Raw genomic sequence first — 18981 nt, 5'->3', positions numbered from 1 at the left:
GTTTTAGGTTAGAGAAAGGAGGGTGGATGGTACCATCGTCAATTTGTGTCATGCATGGATGGCTGTTGGTTGGGCTCCAAGTGAATTGTAACTACAGTTGAGTTTACCTGATTATTTCTATTGCTTCCTCCACTGTTTGGTTCCAATCTGTAACTCAAGTTCCTCTGATTTGCCTCTTAAATATAAAGTTACCAATCTGTGTGTCTCTCTCTCACTTTATTTCTGTCATCTATCTTTAAAATCCCTCAATGGAGTTTCACATTTTAGCAGGGACTGGGAAAGTGGGGAATAAAGTTAAATTTCCTATCAGGTCTTCCCAAACTGCTTTTGGATTATCTATCCAAACCCATTTATAGCAACTTACCATTTAAGAACTTTTCCCTCTAGAAACAGTTATTTTTATATTATGCTTCCTTCATACACAACATACACATGTGCCAAAACACACACACACACACCTCGTGCTGTTACACAATCAGTGTTTTGCTCATGCCATTTCTTCCTACTTGAATACCTTTTCTTCTCTTCTGTGCTCAACTCCTCCCTGCTCATTCATATGCCATTTGCTCTATAACCATCTCTACCATAGACTTAACTAAGCACCCTACTTTAGTGCTTCTGCAACTGAAATTATTTTTTTCCCTGTTGCTGAAACTAATTATTATAGAATCTGTCTTCCCTTCTAGACTGTGATGTCATGGAAGGCTCTAAATTCACCAGTGAGCAGGGGAAAACAGGTTGTTGCATAAAACTGAACATGCAGTGAAAACCAGGGGTCTGTTAGCTGCATGTTTGTTTTGTGGTGGGACGGTTGCCTAACTTCAAGTGGGAAAATATTATCTGTTATCAGTGAACTCTTGGAGTACAGTGTAGAAGAAATCTGATGCCATGATTGATTGGTAATGTCTGCCTATGGGCAGAAGTGCAAGTAGCAGGTTTGTGAATGGACACTCTAAATATCAGGTGTTTAGACCCAAGCCTCTGAAAAATGTATACACTTGGGTTAAAATACCATCTTCAAACCCTGTTTCTTTTCTTTTGTAAGTGGCTATCAGCTATCATTGTTGTGACATACATGTAGAAGTGGTATTAATAGGCACTTTGATTTTTTGCAATCAAAAGCATCATGTTTTGTTTTTCTGGCCTGGAATCCTGTTAAAATCAAGGAGCAGGTGCTCAATGCTTATTCTCAGAAGCTTATGGGGAAACTTCAGAGAGCTTACTTTGTATTTTAAGACTAAGCATTGGAACTACAGAATGACCCTGAACCCGAGTGCTTGAGTCTCTACAACAGACCAAGGGAGAAAATGGGGCAGTTTGGTTTTTTGTGGGTCTGTGACTACCTTTGTTGTCCTTTCCCTGCAAAATCTTAAAAGAGGCAAGCCTGTACCTCTACTATCTTCCCACTGTTCAGATGTACTCAATTAGACTAATTTATTGGAGACAGATAACTAAAGCAACAAGTTATGCTACATCCAGTATGACAAGAGATGGCTATATTCATATCTTTGTTTAGATTTTCAAGAAAATTGATATAAACTAGTATGCTATGTTCCAAATTTATAACTCCAAGGACATAAATAAAGGACCAGAATGACTCAAGTCTATTACTGCTATGTTCAAATGTAATAGTCAAAGTTATGAGAAGGGAAACAGCTTCAACCTAAAAAGGACAGACGCTGGCCAATGAATGTTTTTCACACCTGGGGAACAGTGCATTCAGAAATGGAAGACATGAGCAAATGAAAAGATTCATGTATCAGTGATGTGCAGGAGAAATGAAGCAATCTCTGAACTTGTAGCACTTATATTTTAATGGAGGAATCAAGACATGTACATAATTAATTGTAAAGCAGACTAGAGTGTGTATTATACTAGCAGTGCAGGTAAAATGCTGAGAGAGCACAGTGAATGAAGACTGTGGAAACCTTCAGGATTCAGTATCTATATAATCTTCAATAGGAGAAGGAGGAGAGAAATTGAATTCTGGATTGAATAAGTATCTGTGCAGAGGTATAGAGGATTTTAGATCAGTTCTCAGACTACTTTCCATGTGCTAAGTACTGTGCTAGGTCCTAGAAATAAAGGGATATGAGTAAAATATAGTTCCTGGCACTAAGGGAGAATATTTAGGCCAGTTTGGATGAAATATTGACATAAAGGATAAGTAGTTAAAAGATAGAGTATAATTAGATAATTAAAAGATTTGAATGAAAATGAAGGAGTTGAGTTTACTTGATTTACTTGATTCTTCTTTGCTTATTAAAGGCTTTGGGGAATGGAAGTGACCTGTTTCTTTTCTTTTCTTTTTTCTTTCTTTCTTTCTTTTTTTCTTTCTTCTTTTTTTTTTCTTTTTTTGAGATAGAGTATCTCTCTGTCACCCATGCTGGAGTGCAGGGATGCAATCAAGGCTCGTTGCAGTCTCAACCTCCCGGCCTCAAACGATCTGCTCACGTCAGCCTTTCAGGTAGATTGGACCACAGGTATGCACAACCATGCCCAGCTAATTTTTTTATTTTTAAGTTTTTTGTAGAGATTAGGTCTTGCCATATTGCCCTGGCTGATTTCAAACACTTTGGCTCAGGCAATCCTTCTGCTTCAGCCTCCCAAAGTGCCTTGGGATTGCAGGCATGATCCACCATGACCAGTCATAATATTTTTATTTGTTTTAATTTCATGTTATCTCTAATGTTATTTGAAACTCTTTAATGAAAGCTATTTAATTATTTTAAAAGTATACTGAAGTATCATTAATTTGGATTCTATTTTTTTCTTAATTCCAACAGGTTTGCATTAAAATTTACTTTTGCATTTTCTATGAGGAAAGGATTTGATTTTCTAAATGACAAATAACATCATTGAGATTCTTGGAGGAATGTTTTCATTTCAAACTTGTTTTAAGCACTTAAAACATTTATTTGTGTGTCCATGGTATATTTGCTCATGGTTAGAAGTTAATTAATGCTGAGTTAGTTAAAGATTAATATAATTAATGATACAGCCTGGCTCTGTGTCCCCACCCAAATCTCATTCCAAATTGTAATTCCCAGTGTTGGAGGAGGGGCCTGGCATGAGGTTACTGAATCATGGCGGTGGACTTCTCCCTTGCTGTTCTTGTGATAGAGTTCTCACAAGATCTGGTTGTTTGAAAGTGTGTGGCACAACCCTTCTCTCTCTCTCCTGTCAGCCATATGAAGATGTGCTGGCTTCTCCTTCACCATCTGCTATGATGGTAAGTTTCTGAGACCTCCACAGAAGCAGAAGCCTGTACAGCCCACAGAACTGTGAGTCGATTAAGCCTCCTTTTTTTTTTTTAAATAAATTACATAATCTCAGATATGTTTTTATAGCAATGTGAAAATGGACTAATTAATTAATGTATCCTATAATCTCGGTTTTAAGTTATTTGATACCATCATTTCAGAAAAAACTAATTGGATTGGTGAGTTTTTTAACTTTTATATTATCTCTTAAGCTAGAACTATTTTGGGAATTTACATCTAGTTTGAAGCTAGGGCTCTAAAATAATCTTATTATTTCATGGGAAAGCCCACATATCTACCACCTATATGACTTCTTCAATAGTAGTAAAAAGCCTACCAAACATAAAAAGTCTAGGACCAGATGGATTCACAGCCAAATTTTACCAGCGCTACAAAGAAGATCTGGTACCATTCCCACTGAAACTATTCAAAAAAATTGAGGAGGAGGGACTCCTCTCTAATTCATTCTATGAGGCCAGAATCATCCTAATACCAAAACCTGGGAGACACAACAGAAAAAGAAAACTTCAAACCAATAACCTTGATGAACAGAGATGCAAAAATCTTCAACAAAATACTAGCAAACCGAATCCAGAAGCATATCTCAAAGCTAGTCCACCATGATCAAGTAGGCTCTGTCTCTGGGATGCAAGGCTTCTCAACACATGCACACCAATCAATGTGATTAATCACATAAACAGAACTAAACACAAAAACTACATTTCAATAGATCAGAAAAGGCTCTCAATAAAGTTCAACATCCCTTCATGTTAAAAACGCTCAACAAATTAGGCACTGAAGGAACATACCTCAAAATAATAAAGCCATCTATGAAAAATCCACAGTCAACATCATACTGAATGGGCAAAAGCTGGAAACATTCCCCTTAAAAAACAGAGCAAGACAAGGATGCCCTCTCTTACCACTCCTATTCAACATAGTACTGGAAGTCCTAGCCAGAGCAATCAGGCAAAATAAATAAATAAAGGCATCAAAATAGGAAGAGAGGAAGGCAAACTGTCTCTGTTTGCAGACAATATGACATTATACCTTGAAAACCCCACAGTGTCTGCCCAAAAGCTCCTTGATCTGATAAACAGCTTCAGCAAAGCTTTAGGATACAAAAATCTATGTAAAAAAATCAGTAGCATTCTTATACACCAAAAATATCCAAGCTAAGAGCCAAATCAAGAATGCAACTCCATTCACAATTGCCATGAAAAGAATAAAATACCTAGGAGTACAGCTAAACTGAGAGGTGAAAGAGCTCTACAATGAGAATTATAAAACACTGCTCAAAGAAATCATAGATGACACAAATGGAGAAATATTCTCTGCTCATGGATAGGAAGAATCAATATTGTTAAAATGGCCTTACTACCCAAAGCAATTTAGAGATTCAATGCCATTCCTATTAAATTATCAATGATATTCTCCACAGAATTAGAAAAAAATTATTTTAAAATTCATATGGAACCAAAAAAGAGTCCAAATAGCCATGGTAATCCTAAGCAAAAAGAACAAGGCTGAAGGTATTACATTACCTGACTTCAAACTATGCTAAAAGGCTGCACTAACAAAAACAGCATCGTAGGGGTACAGAAAACAGGCACATAGACCCATGGAACAGAATAGAGAGCCCAGAAATAAGGCCACACACCTATGACCAGCTGATCTTCAACAAAGCTGACACAAACAAGCAATGGGAAAAGGACTCCCTATTCAACAAATGACATAACTGGCCAGCTGTATGCAGTAGATTGATATTAGACCCCTTCTTTATGCTATATATAAAAATCAACCTAATGGCCAGACATGGTGGCTCATGTCTTTAATCCCAGCCCTTTGAGAGGCCAAGGCGGGCAGATCACCTGAGATTAGGGGTTCGAGACCAGCCTGGCCAACATGGTGAAACCCTCTCTCTAACTAAAAGTACAAAAATTAGCTGAGTGTGGTGGCACGTGCCTGTATCCCAGCTACTCAGGAGGCTGAGACAGGAGAATCACTTGAATCTGGAAGGTGGAGTTTGCAGTGAGCTGAGATCGTGCCACTGTACTCCAGCCTGGGCAACAAGGTGAGACTCTGTGTCAAAAAAGGAAAAAAACAAAAACCAACTTAAAATGGATTAAAGACTTAAATGTAAAACCTAAAACCATTAAAACCCTGGAATATAACCTAGGAAATACCATTCTGGACATAGGACCTGGCAAAGATTGCATGACAAAAATGCCAAAAGCAATTGAAACAAAAGCAAAATTTGACAAGTGAGACCTAATTAAACAAGAGAGTTTCTGCACAGCAAAAGAAACTATCAACAGAGTGGGACAACCTACAGAATGGGAGAAAATATTTGCAAACTGTGCATCTAACAGACATCTAATATCTAGAATCTGTAAGGAAGTTAAATTAACAAGCAGAAAACTAACAAGTCCATTAAAAAGTGGGCAAAAGACATGAGCAGACACTTTCCAAAGGTGTGGATGTAGCTAACAAGCATATCAAAAACTGCTCAACATCACTAGTCATTAGAGAAATGCAAATCGAAACTACATAAGATACCATTTCACATCAGTAAGAATGGCTATTATTAAAAAGTCAAAGAATAACAGATGCTGGTGAGGTTGCAAAGAAAAGTGAATTCTTACACACTGTTGGTGGGAATGGAAATTAGTTCGGCTATTGTGAAAAAGCAGTTTGGCAATTTCTCAAAGAACTTAAAACAGAATTACTGTTTGACACAGTAACTCATTACTGGGTATATACCCAAAGGAAAATACATCATTCTACCATGGGGACACATGCACATGTTCATTGCAGCACTACTTACGATAGCAATGAACTCAACCTAAATGCCCATCAATGGTAGACTGGATTTTAAATAATGTGGTACATATACACCATAGAATACTATGCAACCATGAAAGAGAATTAGATTCTATCTTTTGCAGCAACATGGATGAAGTTGAAGGCCATTATCCTAAGCAAACGAACACAGGAAGAGAAAATCAATTACCACATGTTCTCACTTACAAGTGGGAGCTAAACATTGAGTACATATGGACACAAAGAAGGGAACAACAGACACTAGGGCCTCCTCGAGGGTTGGGGGTGGGAGAAGGGTGAGGATTGAAAAACTACTTATTGGGTACTGTGCTTATTACCTGAGTGATGAAATAATCTGTACACCAAATCTCCATGACATTAACTTACATATAAAATAAGGGTGCACATGTCCCCCTGAATCTAAAATAAAAGTAAAAAAAAAAAAAGACTTCTCCAACAACCATTTAAATAAAATTTTATTTTATTTTTAATTGACTAATAATTGAATATACTTGTAGGGTACAACGTGATATTATTATACATGAATACATTTTGGAATGATTGATTCCAGCTAACTAGCATATCCATCACCTCATATATTTATCATTTCTTTGTGGTGAGAACTTTCAAAATTATCTTAGCTATTTTGAAATATACAATGCATTTGATAGTCATGGTCATCAGTGTTTTGGGTTTTGGGCTCAATGCAATCAATATTACAGCTTGGAAATAAAACTCCTAATCCAAAAGGGATCAGACTATCCTACTATTCTACATTAGAATCCTAAGGATCAAAAATACCAGTATCACATACTTAATTAGCGTCTTTCAATGAGCCAATGAAATCATTTACACTCTTACTGACAACACTTTAGTAGTTGGAAAGATACTAAGAAATGCCCCTTTGTGTAAAATTATGGCTGCTAATTAATTGTCAGCATAACAAGTAATAATAACTCGTAATAATTGGTACTAACTGCTAATCTGCTAATCACTGGTAGCAGTAAGCACACTAGACAAAATTCATTCTCTAGGATTTGAGTTCATGGCCTTTGGACTGATCATTATCATTCTCCATAGAAATGAATAGAGCTCTTAAATAGTAAATATTTGAAAAGTGAATGTTATAGAAAACTCAACAATTTGTTAAAAATCAACAGATATTGAGTACTGTATACTCAATGTTAGAGGGTCATAAGAGGAATTCAAAAATGATGTTAAGGTGAGCAGCCTTTAACTTACCCATTTGTCCTAAGTATTCTCACTTTTACCCCCATGATAATGCTTTATTATGGTTCATATTTTGGAGGACCCTATGATAAATGTTTCTGATTACATTCTGTATTTCCTTTATAGTTTTCTTTGGTGGTTTTGATTGTTTTAAGTAGAGTTTTTCATCTTTTCTATATCTGCTGTGAAGGACATATATAATTTTATGCATGAATGTGCTCCATGGGAGGACATGAATTTTTAATTATTACACCTGGCACCAAGCCATATGACCACTGAAATGCTGACTGAGGCTGTCAAATACTGGCTTTCCTATGGCTGCATGTGTGGTGTTTCAAGGATGCAGGAGAGAAAGATTGGTCTGCATATTTGAACATCTCAACTATAAACCCCAATGCTCGCCACCTTCACCATCATTCCAATTACTCAATGAAGACTATGAATGAACATTCAAGTTATAGAAAGTTAACATAAAAGTTCAATTGAGCAAACTCTGTAAGCCAATGGAAAGATTGAACTTCCTTCTTCAATTAATTGCCAGGGACTTGAGGTTATCTTAAAATGAATAAACATATCCAGATATCTAATTTAAGACTTTGTTTCTTTCTTGTGCATCTAGGTAGTTTTAAAACTACCCTTGCTAATTCCCCATATTCTTTTTGATTATTGCCTTTTAGAATATTAGAACTCATAGGGTCCCCTAGTATAGTAAACTAAAGCATATTGGAATTGTTAAATATGATTTACTGACCTTTGCTTTAACAAGTTTAAAATGGTCAGAAATTTCTGAACGTACATTTTGTTTTGTGTGTCATACAAGATATATCATTCTGAAAAAGACAGACATTGGTTTCCTCGTCCCTTTTTCCCTTACCCTCAGCCCCTTCCCACCACAGAGCTATACAAGTAGAAGAGGATTCTGTGATCCATATAAACTGGGTCCAAATATATTCCTTTGAAATAAGCTTGAATACTTTATTGCTTTCTCTTGATGAGACCTTTGGCTTCACAAGGGTAACATTTTTCTCTTGATACTATATACTGGCATTTTAGCAATGATGATGGGAAGTTACTGACCTAGGAAAAAATTGTGAATGCTGCAATTCTTAGGATGTTGTCACCCTTTGCTCTTCCAGAGAGAGATCCTCTACTCCATTATTAACTACTTTTCACAGTAGATGGAGCTGCTAAGTGATTGGTAAGCTTGGCGCATTCATTGGGTCACATTTTACTACTGAGCCAGGTCCAATCCCAGACTTGGAGTCTGCTCTGGGGCATAGATTTAGGAGAGAAGAAAACTTAATTTAACTTTGCAAGCCTAAGTTAATACACTAGCAATGCATACCATAGAACACCCACAGAAGAACAGGCAACTGTTTCTTGTGTATTCCTCAGTCATTAAGAAACTGGTGTTGGCTGGCGTGGTGGCTCACGCCTGTAATCCCAACACTTTGGGAATCCGAGGCAGGCGGATCACCAGGTCAGGAGTTCGAGACCAGCCCGACCAATATGGTGAAACCCCCGTCTCTACTAAAAATGCAAAAATTAGCTGGGTGTGGTGGCACGCACCTGTAATCTTAAATAAATAAATAAATAGAAATAAACTGGTGTTATTGTTCTAGTATGTATCACCCCATTAGCAGACAAAAGGAGGGGAGGAGGTGTGACTGGCAAGTATATAGGAAAACGGAGAGAGGTTTGTTCCATTTGAACAGCTATGAATTCTTATTCTTTCGAAGTATGAGAACAGCAATGCTTTGTCAACCCTTGTGATGCCAGCTGGCATTCTGATTTCTGTAAAGTTTCCTAAGATTCAGAAATCCAGATGAATTTCTGCCTTCACAGTGTTACCTCATAACTACTGGGTTGGTTCTATTTCTGGTAACTCAGACACTCAAATGTGTAAACATGAATACAATAAGGCCATTTCGAGATAAGTTTACAGTTTTTTTAAGGAAAGAAGAGAAAAACCATATAAAATAAGTAGAATACAAGGCAGAATTAATTAGTTGTTAGGTAAGTAACAGGAAGAAAAAAGAAATGAGTAGTCTTCGGGGACTGGGGTGGGGAAGAAAGGACTGATTCACAAAGGAGGAGGAATAATTGATAGAATTAGCTAGGCAACTCTTGCACTGTTGGTGGGAGTGTAAACTAGTACAGCTATGTAGAAAAAGTTGGCAAAATCTATTAAAATTATATACGGGCATAATTTTCTATCCAGTAATTACCCTTCTTAGAGGTTATCCTGGGAAACATCCACAAGCTCACAGGGAAGCATGCCCAACAACATTAATTCTAACAGTGGCTGTAACAGTGGAAACTGGCTGTAATCTATGGATTTCTAAGGAAATGACTATGTAGATAAACTAAAACATAGCCACACTACAGAGTCTTACACAGGTATGAAGAATAATCTGATAACTCTACATTAAAAATATTATAAGACATCTAGGACACAATGTTAAATAAGCAAAATCACATGCAAAATGATAGCACATAAAACAACATGCATGTATGTGCAAATATATAGAAAAATCAGGAGGTGCCACAACAAATTGTTGGCAGCGGATTCTTTCAGAAAGATGCCTAGGATTGAACCTATGTTTAAATGGGACATAAGCCTTAGCTGTATATATGCTTATATTACTCATATAATTAAATTTTTGTAAAATAATTTTTCAATGAAGAATCCAAATAAGCAGGAGAAGAAGCTGGGAAGGAAACAGCAAGATACCTGGGAGAAAATGCAAATGTGCACCCAAGCTCCAAACTGATCCTTAACTCCTTATTGCCCATTCTTCTAATCTGGCTCATCTCAAGTTTTGCTATCTAAAATGCATATATGGTTGGGTTACTCCCCTTCTTAAAAGGGTTATACAAACTCCTTCTGAAGGCCTCTGAAATCTCACTTTACTGCTCCTTTTCAGTTTCACCTCTCTCCAATTCCTTTCCTGCATTTTCAACTGTAGCTGGACCAAACCACTCGCAGTTTGTGCCTGCACCACCCTAGTTGCACCTCTGTGACTTTGTGCGTGCTGCTGGAAAGATCCTCTCCTCTTTGGTCACCTAGTAATCCTCAAGGCTGTCAAGTCCTGGGTAGAAGGCTTTCCTGAGAGCATCACCTCTGTCACTATGAATTACCATATCCTTCTTTTTTGCCTGTATCATCGGCTGCATATACTTCTATCACCTACATCACTCTCTTGGATGCCTTTTTCCTTGCCTTTGGACAGTTTAAATTTTTTATGGGTAGGGACTATGTGTGTCAAAAATTTATTCATTCACTCACTCTTTTATTCAACCAAAAATTTAGTGCCTCTTACATTCCAGGCATTATGCTGGGTGCTGAAGAAGACAAAATAGAATAAAACATATTTTCCCTTCTCAAGAATCTCCTAACAGTGGGGTAAAGGAAGAAATGGGTGGAAAGGTAAGAGCAAAATTAAGATGGTGTTATACCATGGGAGAAAAAAACTTTAAAACCGAGGACATGGTGGACACTGGACATTGCTTTAGCAGGTCACTTCCCAACCTCCCATTTCCTCACCATGTACTGACAATGTCACCCACATTGTGTCTGACTTGCCCCACCTATCAGCAGGCATATAAGCCAAGCAAGGTCAGACACTTCTTCACTCCTGTCATTATATTCTTGAGTAGTGGGACATGAAGACAGACATCTTGGCTGCTTCCAGGGCAGCAGAAGCAGCCCCATGCCATGTGGCCCAGTGGTTCCTGCAAGGGTCTTATTTCTTGTTGTCCTTCTAGTCTCAGCCTCTTGTCTTCTCTTGACTCTGTGAGGTATCGTGCATGCAACCCTATTTCCTTTTCCACTGTAATTTCCTGGGGAGTTAGTTTCTGTCACTTATAACCTACAGCTCTATCTGACATCCTGGGTGAGCAGTAGCTAATGCCACAGAATGGTCAAGAGTCCAAAGCCTGAATAATGTCATTTGGATTCCAATAGAGGGTCATAAGTGACTTCCTTTCTAAGATGCAATTCAGGTTTTTAGTTGGGTCAGAGCTTGATTATAGGGTGCAGTCAACCAGCAGGTTTGTGAACAGATTACTCATCCCATCATGCCTCACTGCATCTTCTCTTGTGATTATTTGCATTCTTGAAGATTCTGATGAATATGGAGGTGAAGAATTCCAAGTAACTAATTTCTCTCCAGGCTGAATGTGCCTATTGGTAACTGTCCAAAGGTCACTAATATAATACATGTCTTTTTTACAAATATGACCAGCCTGGGGTCAGCCAGTTTGCTTTAGAAGCCAAAGGGTGCTGACTTTCTCTGGAATTTGTCTTACCTGAGCAAGTACTTCTTGTTAAATCAGCTAGTTTATTTGCCTTGGCTTGTTTTGGGAACCAGTCAATTATTAATAAGCTTTAAAATGCCTCATGAATTTGATGATAAGGGAGAAGTCTGGATTCCTGACTGACTTCATGAAACAAAGCTCTCCCTACCACACACTCATAACATAGACAGAAGAGCTGGAATCAACCATACAGTCTTACATTTCTTTTCTTTGTACTTGTACCTGTGGGTAGGACAGCGGTGGGGGCCATATATAAATGAATTCAAGTTTAATTAAGACTAAATTAACACAAAAAAACCATACATTGATCACTCAGTTCTTTACTGGTGTGGATAATCACTTTGTTCTGTCAGGCAAGCTTCCTTCCAATTGATTGCCTCGGAGATGACCCAACAAGGCCTCTCTCAAAGCTCTTTTCCTCTGGGAACCAATTCCCAGTCCCGCCACCAACCAGGCAGATTTTTCCGTGCCATCACACACACTCCCTCCGGTGAATTGTTAAAGCACCTTTACAGAGTTTATGTTAAGATCTCCAATTATGGATGCAGGGGGACCTCCATTCAAACCACTGACTCTCCTGCCACTGGTCGTTCTGTGTGACCTTGGGAAAGCTCTTCATCTCTCTGAATCTCATTTTTATATTCTGCAAATTGGGTCTGATAACGAGCTCATAGTAATTCTTCTGAGGACTAAATAAAGAACATAGATGTGAAAGGCACATTGGTGGGCATGTAGCAATGTGATTATTGATCATCATTTTAAATGATATTTATGTATTCATCATTTATATTTATTAGTTCTCTCCTTAGGACTTACCAAAATCTATAATATTCTAATTTATTTGTTTTATCCCCAGGAGAACATAAAATTTTCATTCTTGTATGCCAAGTGGAGCTAATATTTGTAGAGTAAGCTTTTACTACCATTGTTATTCTGTTAGTCTATTATTATGTCTTATATGATCACTGTTCTAGGCCATGAGGCCAATGTTACTCATTTATGCATGCTGAGCACCTAGCATGGTGTTTGGAAGTGTTTAGAAACTCAACGTCCATTACTGAGTGAATGAATAAAGAAACTAAAGATGCATTGTCCCAAGTGTCCTTTGAAATAGAAACTTCCTTGGTGACAGAGACTGTGGCTATCTTTGTATCCATGGAACCTAATAGGTGTCCAGTAAACATTTGCTGAATTTATTCTGTTAAAATTGAGAGAAGGGATTTGTGACTTAATTACAGAATAGCAGTGAGCTGAGTTCATTTCTGCTAGCCCTTCTATTTTCTGTCTGCCTTGGTTTATTTCTAGTCCCTATTGTGGAACCTGGCATGAGAATCTATCAACAGGAAGACAAAAGGGATTAACTCAGTAAGAACTGAATTGAGTTCTCAGTAAGACTCAACAACATCCCTTTCTAATTCCTATTCAGCCCCCACAGTTGTATCATGGCAGGTGAGAGAAAGAAATCATATTGTGTTCTTGCTTCCTTGCCCATTCTAAATTTTTTTATGACGTGGAAAATCCCAGCATGAAAGGGAGACTGGAAGGGGAAAGTAACTCACATACGGGTAATAAACAGTCTTAGAGGGTGTCAGGAAAGGTGAGATTTGCTTTAATTGGGAGTGGTGGTACTGTAAAGGGTTGGTTGTATAAACGTGAGTCTTGGCCTTTTTAAACCCAAGACAGTTTAGCTGACTTCTTACCTCCAAAAAACCTGCTTTTTAAATTCACTATGCTGGATGAAAAGGAAGGGAGAAGGTTGACATTGAAGGGAGTTGACTGCTCTTGTCACTGTCTAGGACTATTTCTCTAATTGCTTTATCCATGAAATTGTTCTGCCTTCACCTTCAATGATTAGGACCCATCCAATGCTCCCCTACCAAGATACCAGCAAAGGAGTAGCCAACTATGGCCTAGCCAACTATGACCACCAGAGTGGGGAGCAGTCAATGTGAAAACAATTCACCTGGATTTCTCAACTGGTATTTAACTTGCAATCACTGGTTAACGCTCACCAACACTCTCATCCCATTGGCCAGGCACCTTTGTGCAGAATGCCCTGAACAACACAAGAACTTGGGTTGTAATCCAAATTCTACTAGGTCCTAGGATCACTACTATGGCCTCTTACTAGCTGTGTGACTTTATACAAGTTACTAAACCTCTCTGGGTCTAATCTATATGTATAATGTCGTGTTTGCCTAAAGGTGCTAAGTTCGTCTTTTGGTATCTCTTGTGACTCTCAAATTGTCTTGCCATGAAACTGCTCTAGATATTCCCAGCCTAGACTAGTTGTGGGGGTTGAGTGGGAACATATTGATGATATTCTCACCATTGACCCCCTTTCCTTTCAAATTTCCTCCAAAGACCTTGGTTATAGATAGACTTTGTTCATCGATGTAAACAAACATCTTGTCAGAGCCACATACAGGTTGATAAAAACTGGAAAACATAGAAAGGCCTCTGGACAAATCATTTCACCAGTGCCCTCTTAGGTGGATAACAGGGGACCTTAGAGATGTTTGAATGGCATGTACAGGGACATTCATAACCACATAATCTCACAGCCAGTGACTGAAAACAACCTCAGTGTCCATCAACAAAAGAGTGGACAATAAAATTGTAGTATATTAATATGGCAGAATACTACTTGCCAAAGAAAACAAACTATTGATACATGCAACAATGTGGATCAGTGTCACAGATATTAGGCTGTATGAAAGAAACCAGATGTAAAATGGTACCTGTCTGATACTATTTATATGAATTTAAAGAACAGTGATAGCAATGGAAGTCGGAAGGTGGGTTACCTAGGTATAGATATCATGGATATTGACTGGAAAGAGTATGGGATTACTGACATGCTCTGTATCTTCATCTGGGTGATGGGTACTTGAGAGTTTACATTTATAAAAAAACAATCGATATACTTACAATTAGTGCACTTTATGTATGCTGTATCCCGATAAAAGTGTGTTTATGTATTTACACACACTCATGTAATTATTCAGTGACTGGGAATATAGATAGATAGATTACAGGTAGATGATAGATGATAGATAGATAGATACATAGATAGATGATAGATAGATAGATAGTTTTGGGTTTTGTGTTCTCCCTTGAAGGAAATTATAAAGGGGAACCAAAGGTCTTTTTAGTGAACGAATCCCACAGTGGTGTTACCATCAATAAAAAATGGCCTTTGGATTTAGATGCCTAGAGGCTAGATTATATTGATGGTTATTAGGAAATGCTTCTAAGGAGGGCTAACCTCTACTAAATGAATAATCAGTCTTTGGTTACCCTGAAGGTAGAATATAAATCTAATGGAATTTATTTTGACACAATCAAATTATATTGACTTCCCAGTAATGGCCTCTGTGCCTCATTAGTAAGCACAGGAAAGATTATAGTAAACCATCAATCACAAAACTCATTCAGAACCATCTCTTAAAATGTAGAATCCTCTGCTAGAAACACAATAAGCTTATTAATTAAAACGCAGTTGATGCCTCTCTGTTCTTCACAAAATAATTTGATTTATCTGTTCACTCACATGTTAAGGTCAAAGATAAAGAAAAATACCATCAGCAATATTTTTAAAAAATCTTTTAAAATGTATGTATATCTAGAACTTTTTTCCTTTTTTGAATGTGAGTGATAACGAAAACAAAGGATAACAAAGATTTATAACTTATTAATTTGAAAATATACAGATGTGAGCAGCATTGCTGGAAAACCTATCAGTTTATTTCAGTTTATTTACATAGTACCCAAATAATTGTGTTGACATGGAAATATTAATGTGCCTAAATTCTCAACTCTATGCTTATAATTTTCTAACAAATTATTAAATTTCAGAATTTATTATACATTATGTTCATTCACGTGAGAAAAAGAAAAAAGGAAAAGGAAATGACAGAAATTCACTTAATAAGGACCAAGCAAAAGCAGGCATGTATTATTGATGAAGAATTTTTCTCTTCAATGTAAATTCCCATTTTAGAATGTATTAGAGAACTTGGAGGAAGAAGACAGCTGCATGGCAATATCAGGATTTGCTAAAACATATGGAGTGCAACCCATAAACCCACAAGTTTTATTAGAGTGGCCAGGAAACATGTTTCTTTCCATCCACCTAATTCTAATAAGATGCTAAAGCAAAGGTCATCATGTAGCAAATGGTTTTTCAACAGCATCTCCCAGGACTCCGGGGTTATTTGGAGGGCAAGCTTTCCCAATTCCCTCCACTTTCAAAAGAAGTACAGAGAGAGAAAAAAAATGAGAATGCTTTTTCTAAGGAAAAATATGTTATAGAAATGCTAAGAAAGACAACAACAATGTATTCTTTCCAATAAAGACACCTCAGTTTCAACACGTTGCATGTCCACAAAGAAAGGAACCACAATTGCAATGAGGTTCTGGTACAAGGAAATAATAAAACCATTTTAAAGATAAGTCTTCATTATTTTTTGGTAGGAGGGAAAAACTTTCCAAGGGGATAAAATACTACTCTTGTGTTTACAAATGAGAACACTGAAGCCAGGTGGGTAAAGTTACCTGTCTGAGGTCATTGTTTCTCAAACCATCTTTCCTGGACGAGTGACATTAGCAGTACCTGGGAACCTGTTAGAAGGGCAAATTGCCAGTCCCCACTCCAGACATATGAAATCAGAAACTCTGGGGACAGGGCCCAGCAATCTGTGTTTTAACAAACCCTCCAGGTGATTCTGATTCTGCTAACGTTTGAGAACCGCTACCCTAAATTGTTAGAGAGGAAACTAAAAGTCTTACAGCTAGAACCAACTTGTCCTTGCTGGAAGTCCTAGTGACAAAGCTAAGAATAGAGCCAAGTAGGCCATTAAAACTTATTCCTTAAGTTTTACCACTCTGTGGACAATCTCAGAGAACACACATTATTCATATTACATTAAAGTGGACCTTGGGGTAAGATAAGTTCTCCATACTAGTAACAATAGGATTGTGGGAAAAGCAAAATGAGTCAACTTAGCCAAATCTTTTTAGAAGTAGGAAATGTACCTTAATTTTAGAGGTTTCTCATCGGGGTCCTCAATATTTATGATATTTCTTACACAACATATATGGGTTTCTCTGAAAATCTAAAATGTTTATTCCCAGCATAATTTATCATGCTTCATCAATTTTGCTTTAAAAAGGTGTATTCTTTGGAAGGCTTCAGGTCAACTGCCTTGTTTTCCTTGGGTCTCTCTCAGAGGTCACAAATGCAGGCAGGCAGGTGCCCTGAATGAGTGGAAGACAAGCAGTAACATTGTTGATAACCAAAAACCACAGACCCTATCTGAATGAAGAAGCTCCTCACCTCTGGCCAGTTGTTGCTGTATCAGAATACAAACCAAGCAATTGCCACATCTTCCAGTTTGTTATAGAAACCAGAAATCTGATTTTTTTTTTTTGGAAAACCCTTGGTTTTTAAATGTTAGCAACAAATTTGTGTTTTCAAATGCCATGCAATCTATATAAGATACGTGTGTGGATCATCAGTTCTTGACCTCTGTTACATACTAATACATAACATATTGTGAATAATTGATGACCAGATTTGCCCAGGGGAGAACTGTCTACCTGGGATTAAGGCAGGTACCTGTTAACTTTAAGAGCATAACCTCAGTTTACAAAAAGTTTCCAACAGAAATGTGTGGCCCTGGAGAACATAGAGATGTTATGGTGTGAGTATACATATGGGTTTCAGGATCAGTCAAACATTATCTTATACTGCTGTGACCTTTACTGCAGCTAGCCAATGCTACCTTTTCAGTATTTTCCAAACTTTGCAGGTCAGCATGATACTGCTTTTTTCTGACACTATTTCTAATGTTACTGTCACAAAACTTTTAAGGGTGTTGAAGCCAACAGGCAGGGTAGAAGTGCTCTGCACTAGGTGCTTCATTTCCAGGTAAGGAGACAGGTGAGGGGTGATCCAATGACTTCAGTGGGGTCAACAACCAGTAATGGGACAATAGTACATGTGGAAACAGGGACCCCCCCGAGTGTAATTCCTGTTTCTTTATATCTGACCATGTAACGCAATTTGCCTTGAAGGGACAATGGAACATTGAGAGATACGAGAAGGCTAGAACCCTGATTCTGAACACCTCTAGGGCATTTAGTGTCAATTTCTTATGCACAAAGTAAAGAGATACAAAAACAGCAACAACAACAATAACAACAACAAATCAATCCAATAATCCTCTCTGTACTGGAGTGAGAACCCAATTGAAAGATGATGCTAACTTTCCAAAAAGGAAATGCATTATTTAAATTACCATCAATTACCAACTTATTTATTATCTTCTATGCAATATTGTTATTCCAAAAAAACCACAAAATTAAATGTCATATATTGGTAGATGCTGAAATCTAGTATCATCACATTGTAATTCTTGTTATGTGAGAAAATATTTTGGTTTATGTTCATTTCCTGATTGTCCCATTTGTATACTTAGAGTAGTTGGTCTTACAAACTGCATTTTTCTAATAGTTATTTTATTATTTTTGTTTTTACAACTAACCTTTGAATCATGAAATCTTGTTTCTTGAAGTAAGTAATAATCCACTCCAATGTTTCCCAGACTTTTAGCTGGGAAACCCATTCTTCAAGTGACAGGTCATGAGGTTACCCAATATATAAACAGAACTGAAGCAGCTATGAGATTTCCAGAGTCTCTCCAACAATGTTTTCCCCTAATATTTTTTCTTTGACAGTTTTTGCTGCATAAAACTCCAGAAGTTCACTAGCTTACATCAAAAAAGCATTTGTTCTCATGAGAGTTGGCTGACGTAGACTTGTCTTATCTGGGTAGCTCTCCATTAGGCTGTCATCTGAATTGGACTAAGGTTTGCTCGTCCACATGTCTCATGTGGGTCCAAGATTAAAGGGACAGGCAATACCAAGGAGAGGCTGTTCTTGTGACAGATTTTAAAGTGTAAGAGGGCAAGCTCTACAATCATACATATTTTAAGGCTCTGATCACATCATGCCTGCTAATATCTCCTTGGCTGAGACCATTTATATGGCCAACCCCGCAGTCAAGGAGAAGGGAAGAGCACCCTGCTCACCATGAGACCACTGCAGAGGATATGTATATATAATTCTGTTCCAGGAGAATGAAGAATTTGAACTATTAATCATCCACATTATCCTACCCTATGGTGATCTCAGAGTCAACTCTGTGTAACTCGTAAAACAGTAACAAGTAGTTACCATGCATTGAGTATAACCACCTCATTTTACAAATGTATAAAACTGAGGTTTAGAGAGACTAATGACTTCTCCATGTCTACACAGCTAGAGACAGGTCTGGAGCCC

At 37.6% G+C, this 18981-nt stretch overlaps 1 long non-coding RNA gene across 1 annotated transcript; it reads left to right on the top strand.

Moving 5' to 3' along the window:
- Window positions 1-2364: 2364 nt before the first annotated feature.
- On the top strand, window positions 2365-4494 carry LOC135969612 (uncharacterized). Its single transcript, XR_010584906.2, has 2 exons — window positions 2365-2483; window positions 3188-4494. It is a non-coding gene; the product is annotated as an uncharacterized lncRNA (long non-coding RNA).
- The last annotated feature ends 14487 nt before the right edge of the window (window positions 4495-18981 follow it).

Source organism: Macaca fascicularis, chromosome 2, assembly GCF_037993035.2.
Source record: "Macaca fascicularis isolate 582-1 chromosome 2, T2T-MFA8v1.1".
NCBI lineage: Eukaryota > Metazoa > Chordata > Mammalia > Primates > Cercopithecidae > Macaca > Macaca fascicularis.
Note: the sequence above shows the minus strand (reverse complement) of the source record. Positions and strands in the feature narration are given on the sequence as shown.